The following is a 10,353-nucleotide window of genomic DNA, read 5'->3' as shown; positions in this document are numbered from 1 at the left end:
TACCATGCCATTGTCACGATGGCTGTAGTAGTTATTCTAACATAGATTCTACCAATCAGGATAAACCCCTAGAAAGAAAGAGAGAAAGGACAGGAGGTAGGGGCTGGGGAGGGTTTTACTTGCTTTCAATTACATGTATTATTCATTATGTTTGGAAATTAAAACCTTCATACATGGTCTTTCCTATAAAGAAATCTTTCCTTCATCATTAATAAAGTATATAAGGCCCATGTGACCAAAGTCATGTGTCATGTGCCTTTTTTTTGCAATGAGAAGAATCCCAGATGGCTACTGGCCCAAGAAGGTTGGAGATATGTGGGGAAGTCATGGGTCCAAGCCACGATTTAGGTCCGAGTTCAGGAGTCTGGAAGGAGCACGGTCTAAATTGCCAAAGCCCTCCTGTCCTGCAGAGTGAGGTAAGTGTTGTAAACTGTGACACTTTCAAGGATGCTTGTTACATAGTATTATTGCTGTGATAGCTGACTGATACGTTTAGGCTGAGAGTCAAACCCAGTCTGTGTCCACAGATCTTAATCTTTGCCCTATCATTCCTTTCTTCTTACCTCTAAGGGCACTTATTTTCATAGCATGTTAATGCTCTTTTTCTCTTTCTCCTTTTAGTTTCTAAAGGATAGAAAATTTATCTCTCTTGTTCACCCTCAGTCCCCATCATAAATCTTCGTACCTTGTTGCTGTTCAATAAAGATTTTGGACGAATGGTAAACTTGAGCCTCATGTTCGTAATAACCACAGATAGAATAACCACAGATGAGCAATAGTAATTTGTTTGTACCACTAATGGTTTCACTGTTTTTTTACCCTAGTGTATGATGAAAGATATTTTTGGATTCGTCTGCAAGGCTTTTTGATCATAGTAAGGGACTGCATTAAACTATGGTCTACAGATAATACTCTGTCTTCCCAAGAAAAGCCATTCTGTCTGTTGAGAACATTGAGGAGTTTTCTTGTCTCTGTTACTTGACTCTTTTGATTTCCTGATTTTAGCCAAATATGCTTCCTTAAAATGGCCAAAAAGCATGACATATTGCTATGTAATATGCCACTATGCCTGTATTGCTCTGTGACTTCTGGTATTTAACTGTTCTAACAAAAACATATATCAAACTATAAATAATGAAAAGAAAATATGAAAGAATACTGTGGTACCTCATTTATTCTCAGAGAAATACAAGAATAAAGTGTTCAGCAGATCAAGGTAAAAATATTATAGGTCAAAGATAGGTGGGAATGGAGTGGCTAAAACAGTCAGCCCACCCAGAACATCGTGTGATGATTCTTTGTCTTAAGCCTGAAATAACTTTGGCTGTTTTTATTCAAATTGCAGTAAAAATAGGGAAGGCTATTTCAGACAAAAAGGCTCAAAATAGGGCTGTGATCATCTTTTGTCACGTGATAACAGGGAGCACAGATGTGGAAACTCTCCACTGTGTTCAGACCGTTTCTGCCTTGGCAAAACCAAAGGACCTGGCAGGACCTCAGAACAGAGAGGGATGAGGTAGTTTCAGCATCCAACCATGGTCTAAAGGAGATTAAAAGTGTCTTGGTTATGCCTACATGGTGACTTTTTACAAAAGTTCCTCAGTGACTCCGATTTGCAGAACAGGGTTGAGAAAATGTCACTGCGGCCCTTGATGCAACTTAAAGCCCTCTTACTCCCCTCAGAGGCTTCAAGGATGGTGTCTGGCTCAAGGTATGTGATGTGCTTCTGAGGCAGAGACTGCAGGCATTTCCAAGAGTCCCCCAGAGTAGTTAGAGCATCTGGGTGCAGGCAGGCTAGTCCACCTGCCTGTGGTACTGCAGGGTGATTCATCTCAATGACTCTGCTGGAGTCCAGCTTGTGACCTTCAGCTTTGCAGAACCAGAAGTTCACTTCCATTGGTGACTGCTAGGGGTTATTAATCACAGAGATATTGAACCATTCAAACCTTACTGCAAATGTATGAATTTATATGGAGGGACTGGAGCAGTCAGGGATATTAAATATTCATGTGTGCCTAAGGGGCACATCTTAAAATCTCTGATACATTCATGTCATTTCTCCAACAAATATTCACTGAGTGTCTGCTCTGGGCCAGTCATGCAGGAGGCCATGCTAGGGGCTAGGATGTCGTGGTAAACAAAACAGACTGACCTGTGTCCTTGGGAATCTCATTCATGTACTAGGAAGTCGGACAAGACAATAAAGAAATAGTTTTAGATAGTGGAAAGCAGAAAAAGTCTTTTAAAACAGGATTATTAGGGAAAATGGGGTGGAGATGGAGGATTGCTACTTGTGATTCTTGATGGTGTTCAGATCCCTGGTGCTGTTTGTCCCTGAGAACAGCTCAGCTCTAACCACTCACAGTCTGATTATGTTCAAGGCCTATAGATACCCTTATTTGCTTAAGTTAGTGCCAGTTGGGATTCTGTCATTTATAGCCAAAGCTCTGACTAATGTGCCTCATGGCTAACAAAGCAAATTCTGGACTCTACAGCTTGGCATTTGAGGTCCTCAATCCCATCCCAATGGACATGTGAAACCCTAATTCCTACTGCACTGCCAAAGCACCTTCTACTCGGCTGTACCTGGCCCGACACAGCTTGTCTCCCCTCCTGTGCCTTCCTTATACAGGACAACAGAGGAAGTGGTTTGGAAACCTACACTGGGACCCTTTAGGGTCTAAAATTTCCCCGCCTCAAACCCCCTGACCAGTGTCCACCTGTCAAAGTATAAAATGTGCCTCAAGGCACATGCACATCTTCCCTCCTCCAGGAACATTTCAAATTCCTCAGCTAAAATTAATCTCCCCCTTCTCACTGCACATTGAATCTCTGTCAAAGCATTTAGTAAAATTTGCCTTGTAATATAATTACTTATAATATGGGTCTAATTGCACCACTAGAATACGAATCCCTGAAGAATGGAGTGTCTGCCTTTTTAAATTTTTTTTTAACATTTATATCCTCCTCCATGCTTGGTAACATAAATTAAATTAATCTCTCTTACATAGAAGTATCCTAGAAGTTGCAAAGTGTTGTATAAAGTTAGGAATAATAAGAACAATAGCAACCATATATCATGTGCATACTTGGCACATGGATTAGTTCTCTGTCTTACCATGGTAGTTTATTTCTTGTGTATTCATGAATGCAGTATGGGTATTTGATTGATGGGTCTCCTTCCAAAAATGACTGAAAGGCCGGCCTGTCTTCTACTTTCCAGTCTGCCCATCCCTGGAGCCTAATGCCATTGCTGGATCTTCTCCATCAGGAGGCTTGTTGCGCAGGTGAGGGTGGATCACAGAGGGTTCCTGTGGCCAGGCCTAGAGGTGTGGATGTCACTTCTGCCCACAGTCTCTTGGTTAGAGCTCAATCGTGTGATCCCATCGACATGCACAGAGAGCTGGGAAATGTGGCCCCTGGCTCCACAGCACAGCGCTGTGCTATGGACAAGGAGGACAACCCTTAGTGGACAGCTCGCCCTTCTTGTGGAATCATCGTAACCACCCTAACCACCCCGTGAGAGAGGTCGTCTTCTCATTCCCCTTTCATAGATAAGGAAGTCAGAGAGCTGAAGTGACTTACTCAGGATACCCCTTAGAAAGTGCAGAAGCAGGATTTGAACCCAAGTCTGTAGCATTCAAAGACCACCTTGGCTTCGACACACATGGAAATCTCCTTTTTGTTCTTCATTCTGCTACATTTCTCAGATTACGAGAAATGGCTCTCACATCAGTCTCCCACTACTGAGCATTGTCATGAATCCGTCTGGATGACTTCCAAGCACTGCATTCTCTCCAGATGCACCTGTTGTTTTTGAGCATGGCAGAACTGTTACCCAGTCTGGGGCCAGACCTGTGCCCTTTCTCCCCGACTCCACTGGGGCTTGGTGCATCCAGACCCACGCGCGTGCTTTTGTGCTTTCTGCTTGAAAGGACCATGATGTCTAACAGCAGTGGGTCTGTTTCTCACGGTAAACAGGCAGTGCAGTGCGGGACATTTGACTCCAGATATTAATAGTAAGTCCTATCTTGGGAAAGGATTGGGGGTAGGGGCAGAGGAAGAGAGTGCGAGAAGTCCGTCTTTGTTTCCCACCATGAAATATAGCTCAACCAATATCGAAGAGGAAACTTGGAGGAAAAAAATGGAGACATTTCAGCCCATAACTCATAATTGCAATTCCAAGAAGGAGAGTTGGAGCCAGGAATCACTGTTGGCTCTTAACTTTCATTTAGGAAGCCACCCCTGGATTTATTATTTTTCCTGAGAACATTCTCTATGTCCCCATGTTCTATGCTGTGGAAGAATCAGAAGGGCTTTTATTAGTTAAGTTCTTGGCCAGCAGTCTATTTGGGGAGGTGAAACATCTGCACAAAAATGACGACAGGTAGTTGGCCCTGGCTGTGAGTGTTGGTGGTCTGTGTGGATTGAAGCAGCCAGCAAAGCTTCCCGGAGGAGACGGGATGGCATTGAAACAAGTGGACGAGGAATGACAGGGCGTTTCCAACCAAGAAAAGCCTCAACCGTCACTGGGGATGACAGAGCACAGGTGCAGCCGGGGGTCAGGCAGGATGGAAACGGAACCGGCCTGGACTGCAGCCGAGGTGCGTTTGGGGCATACAGAGGAGGTAATGGCGTCAGATGACAAAGCCCTTTTGGAAGGCAAAGGGAGAAGTTTCACCAACTGAGCATTGGGTTACACTGTTGCTGTTTACCACCGACGGGTTAGAGATAGACCAGAGGGGCAGTTAACAAAGCTCAGGCCCTGGTGGGTGGGTCTTGAAGGACCAGAATTTAAGAAGAGTTATTCATGTGATGCTCCTGTAACCCTCATCCTCCTTCCCCCTGAGCACCACCATCTGCGCTGCAGACAGCACAGTCCAGTTCCCTCAGAAAGCCTGGGAATTCATATCCCTCGGGACAGCTGTCAGCCAACAACTAACAGGAGCACCCCAGCATCCTTCACCCTCATAGGACAATTCCAAGGTGTGGCCCACACCATCTCCAGAGTTCCCCTGTGGGATTGAGCCACCTTTCCTTCCATGGGAAGGATAATTCTCCTCATACCCCACCTTGACTCAATCTTTCTTTTCCAGGCCCCACTTCCCCACTCCCGTAGCTAGTAGTTTTTCCTGGAAATGCTTTATAGTAAAGTCGCTCTCCCCCTGAGTTCTCAACTCAGTGTTGTCTAGGGAGAAACCAAGACAACCAACTCTGTGGCCCTGGGTATATTATTAAGCTTCTCTAAGCCTCAGTTTCCTAATCTGAAAAATGAGCATACCAATCACAGTTAACCTGTAGAGTTGTGAAAACTACGAGAAAGTGTGGAGCTCAAAGTAAGTACTGAATAAGAAAGCTGTTCTTGGTGGTAGAGTAACACGTGGTGCTGGAGAGAACAGGACCTCCAGATGGCGCCTCATTCTGGCTGACAAGGGATGACAAGGGACGGGCTAGGCACCTCCTGGAGTTGGACATGAAATTCTTCCTAGTTCCACAGCCTCCTTTGTGCATGCGTCAGCTTCAGTCACAAGCATCGGCCACAGATAGCGTGCCAATAAGGGACTTTACAGCCCTGCCTACATTTTCTTTTCAAGTGTGAAAAGTGTAAATTCCTAAAGGAGAGATTCTGAGTGTTCTTTGGAGTTTCTGTACATTGAGTGATTAGCCTCTCCTTGTAAAGCACCTCTTGAACTAATTAAATTAACTCGAGATGAAACTTTGGTTCATTTTCATATGTCACTCCAGGGGAAGTGCCTGATATTTAAGAATGTAAATTTCATTAACGTTTTTAACCATGTTGCTCACTGGGGACTTTGGTGGTCAGGGGCTTCACTTGGTGGGGAAACGCAGAAGGGGTCACCTGTCCTCTGGATCCAGCTCTCCTGCCCCCTCAGTGTTGATGGGGCCCGTTGCTCTGCCCGCATGGTGGAGTAGTGACAGGGGCCCATGTTGCCCCTGAGGAAAATGCACACTGCTGTCGGGCATCTTGGGGACTCGGGCTCTGCAGTGCCACCCTTGGCTGCAGTCTTAGCGTCACATGCCCAGAGCACCTCTGGGACGTGGATTTGAACTTGCCAAGGTGGCTCTGCTCTGTCGACTGTGGCTGCCTGAAGAACTGTTTTAAAAAGGATTCTGGTTCCTTGTTGGCCTGAGTGAAAAAGATGCAGAGATTGTCAGTGAGGTCTGCGTGGATGTTGGATACGAGAGTATGGCATGAGTTTGCCAGCCTGACCTAGAGCTCCATGTTTCTGCAGAGATTTCGGGTTTCCATGGTTAAAAGTTCCCTACCATTTTTATATATTACTATATTACGTATTGGATTGCACATATATAATTTGATATATATAGGTAATTATATGTATTGCATATTGATTTTATATATATGTACTTTACATAATATATCAATACATATGTAAATCTATGTAAGTATATTGGAATCACAAAAATGGAGGCATGTGAGTAATGTTATTCATCACTATTCCTTTTAACCTTCTTCCAAGTCCACATTCTCAAGACTAATTCAATTATTAGGTAAATTGCCTTTATTTACCTTTGACAAATTATTCACTTTTTCTACGACTTGGTTTCCTCATCCATTAATTGGAGGTACTGAAAGCGTCCCCTGCCTAGGGCTGCTGTGAGGACGAAATGAGTTGGGAGGTGCAGTACTCAGAGCAGTGCTGGGTGTGGGACTAGACTGGATGCGTTGGCTGCCATATTGCTCAAGTTGCATCCTTGTTTATCAAGCACCCACTGTTGCCATCAGCCGATGTTCTGCAGGGCAGCTCTTTGGTCTCCAAGGCTATGCACTTATCTCCCAATCAGGAGGAGGAGGAAATAATTTTAGTTTTTACATCAGCACTGCTGACTTTCCGCTGGTGTTTCCAGGCCATGGAAATCCCAGGGAGAAGGCTGCTTCTTCAATAACGATGAGACCAAGGGAGAGAAGGGCAATGATGCTAAGTATTTTGGTGTAAGGTCTGGAAGATGACATTAAAAGCTTACTTTCCTTTACTGTCTTTACCATCATGTTAATGGAATTTAGCTTTAAAAAAATATATTTTTTACAATTTAGCTTGTCCAGTTTTCCTGTTTTTGGATATAGGGGTCATTGTCAGTATAACCTTGCCTTGACAAGCAGTATGGGGTTATGGAAAGAGCAAGAGTTTTGGTGTCAGACAGGACTAGATTTCAATCCCAGCCCTGCCATGAGCTGCTTGTGAAACCATAAGCGCAGTTACTGTCCCTCGCCAAGCCTCCGTTTGCTCGCTCCTGCCAGCCGAGGGTCTGCACAGGGATGCTTGGGAGCTTACCGTTTGGGAAGGGTTGTACTTAGAACAGCCGTCCTGCAGTCCTACAAATTTCTGAAGTGCCTTCTAATTCCTCAAGGAAGAAATTAAATTGTATCTAGCTGGTTTCAAATAAAAAGTATTGCACTTGAAACCTTTGTGCATTGAAAACCTCTGTAGGCACATACGTTAGTTTTGTTCAGATTCCAGGATCATCTGCCACCCAGGACAGGCTGCATTCTCCACAGAAGCCTGCTAGGCACAGGGTAGCTGCCACATGGGCTCCCAGGTGCCCATCCAACACAGCAGCCCCATGGAAGATAGAGTATGAGATTTAACTACCTGGGTTTATGTAATTTTCCATGTACTTAGGTTTAACTCTAGCTCTGTTACTTAGCTTCTCTAAGCCTCAGTTTGCTCATCTATAAAATCACAATGAAAACACCTTCCTCGTGGTGGTGAGGAGATGAAGTGATGTCTGGTGCACAGTAACTGCCCAGTCATAGTTGTGCCTACTTCTCTGCTATGCTCGTTATTCTTACTTGAACCAAATATATCCACATTTTTGTGGAAAATGTGTAAGGAGAATCTCAACCTTGGGTGTCAAGAACACATCTCCCTGTACTGTGTCGTTCTGGAATCAGTAATTTCCCAGACCTCGGTCTCTGATGGTCGCTCCCACACTCTGGGGGAAACGTCCCAGGGGAGCCAAGTTTCAGGGAGAAGTAAAAGGAAAATCTGGGGACTTCAGGATGTAGAAGTCATAGATGGCCCAGCCAGGTAGCAAGTGCCATGGGGTTGAATCTCAGCCCCACGTGGCTCCCCATCACTGTCTTCTTCCTTCCCCAGCTCGGGGACTGATCATTCTCCTCCTGACTCTTCCCCGCGAAGCTTCTCCACGGGAGCTGTCAGAAAGGTAGTCTCAGGGTTACCCCTACTCTCCTGCTATCATGCAAGCACAACGCTCATTCAGCTTTTCCTTAATGATTCTATTTCATATTAGTTTTTTAAAATTTTATTTTAGAATTTGCATATGGCAAAACTCATTCTTTCTCGTGCAGTTTTATGAGTTTCTCCAAATGCATAGAATTGTGTAACCACTACCGAAGACAAGATGCAAGCATCACTCCCCAGAGGCTGCCACACTACCCTTTTGCAACCCCCTTAGTGTTTTATACTTATGATGAGAAAAAACATAGGCAGAGGGTGATTAATTTTCTTTTGCTACTCACCTTTGACTCTTTTTCCTCCAGAAAGAGTCTTTTGGAAAAGACAGTCCCCTAGGAGATGTTGATGGACCACAGAGGCCTGCAATGTGTGAGTCCTTTGCTTCCAGGGTTCTCCAAGATCTCTTGGGATGCTGAGCAGGGCTGGGGGCTTTGGGGCAGTGGGTCCCCTAAAGGCAAGGGGCCCAGATGGGTCATGGAAACCACTGGGGCTTCAATGAGGAGCCAGTGGTACCAAGAAAAAGCTCTGACTTTTTTTCTCCTGCAATCTCACACACAGGCCTGCACAAAAAAACCCTGGACTGTAATGGAATGAGCTGAAAAGCAAAGACTGGCTCAGAGCAGAGGATACAAGAAGAGCAGGGGGAGAGGAGATAAGAGGGGAGGGGACTAGCAGCTGGCTAAAGTGGAGAGCAAAGAGAAGTTCCAAGGATGTTTTCTGAAAGGGGCTTCCATCAGGACCACATCACGTCTGTGTGAATCAGAAGATGCAGTCCTCCTCCTTCTGCGGTGCTGCACCCACACCTGGGTGATGGGAGGATGGCCTGGGGCTCTGTCCCCAAGTGACCCCCTCAGCAGGGCATCCTTGAGCAGGCCCAACCTGCACATCCTTTCAGTGAGGCTCTGATTTATACAAATCAGGAATATGTGTTCAATTAATCATTCCCCAATTACCCAGCATTGCAGAGCTTTTGCTGAATAAAAAATTATTTGTGGAAAATGCATTGGCTTCATCCATCAAACTTTTTGGCAGAAACATTAAAAATGCAGGCAAAATTTTCCATCAGGACACTAACTGTCCATATTTCTTGATGAGATCTTATTGTTGAACCCAAGGTAAATGCTTGCATTTCAGTCACTAGCAGCAATTCTCTGCCTTTGTGTTTCAAATTTCAGCAAAAAATCTCAAATGTCAAAATGTATGTCACTCTCTAAATAAAATTTTATACCACAAAATGGGAGGCATGTTGCCGTTGAGTCATTTGACGGCATGTCTGACAGGAATACTGATGACTTGAATGAGCAGGCTAATGAAGACTGAGAAGGGAAGTGGGAATACTTTGCCAGGAGTGAGATTTGACATTTGTGTCTGGCAGTGTTGAATTTTCCTCACTTGCTCTTGTACCATGTGCAACAAAAATCCCATTCCCCATCTGAGTTCCTGTGTGCAAGTCATCCCATCAGCTGGGAATACGGACCAGTGTTTTATTTTCCAGAAGCCTTGGCCGGGCGCGGTGGCTCACGCCTGTAATCTTAGCACTCTGGTAGACCAAGGCGGGTGGATTGTTTGAGCTCAGGAGTTTGAGACCAGCCTGAGCAAGAGCGAGACTCTGTCTCTACTAAAAATAGAAAGAAATTAAATGGACAAATAAAAGTATATATAGAAAAAATTAGCCGGGCATGGTGGCGCATGCCTGTAGTCCCAGCTACTCGGGAGGCTGAGCCAGGAGCATCACTTGAGCCCAGGAGTTTGAGGTTGCTGTGAGCTGGGCTGACGCCATGGCACTCACTCTAGCCCAGGCAACAAAGCGAGACTCTGTCTCAAAAAAAAAAAAAAAAAAGCCTTGAGAGAATTTTAAGCTTTTTAAAAATTATAATTTCACTTTTGTGTGTGGAACTCTATGATAGCTAAAATTTGGGACATATAAAAGCCACTCAATACACAAGCCTATTGAGTTGAAGAATTGAATGTGCATACTAATAACAGAAGAAACTTTTTTCTTTAAATAAGTGCTCTGTAGCAATGTTAATTCTTCACTGGATGTTGGAAGAGAGAAGAGCTTAATGGAAAGAGACGAGACTTTGAACTCGGGTTCAAATCCATCCCTTCTCTGCCT

The 10,353-nt window shown here is 44.6% G+C and overlaps 1 long non-coding RNA gene across 2 annotated transcripts; it reads left to right on the top strand.

The window, feature by feature from the left end:
• Positions 1 to 331: 331 nt before the first annotated feature.
• On the top strand, positions 332 to 9,026 carry LOC138387016 (uncharacterized). Of its 2 annotated transcripts, none has more exons than XR_011233906.1 (3): positions 332 to 416; positions 8,543 to 8,606; positions 8,796 to 9,026. It is a non-coding gene; the product is annotated as an uncharacterized lncRNA (long non-coding RNA). The 2 variants fall into 2 exon arrangements; XR_011233905.1 differs by lacking the exon at positions 332 to 416 and adding an exon at positions 3,223 to 3,287.
• The last annotated feature ends 1,327 nt before the right edge of the window (positions 9,027 to 10,353 follow it).

This window comes from Eulemur rufifrons, chromosome 7, assembly GCF_041146395.1.
Source record: "Eulemur rufifrons isolate Redbay chromosome 7, OSU_ERuf_1, whole genome shotgun sequence".
In the NCBI taxonomy this organism is placed as follows: Eukaryota; Metazoa; Chordata; class Mammalia; order Primates; family Lemuridae; genus Eulemur; species Eulemur rufifrons.
The sequence above is the reverse complement of the archived record's forward strand: the minus strand, read 5'-3'. Positions and strand labels throughout refer to the sequence as shown.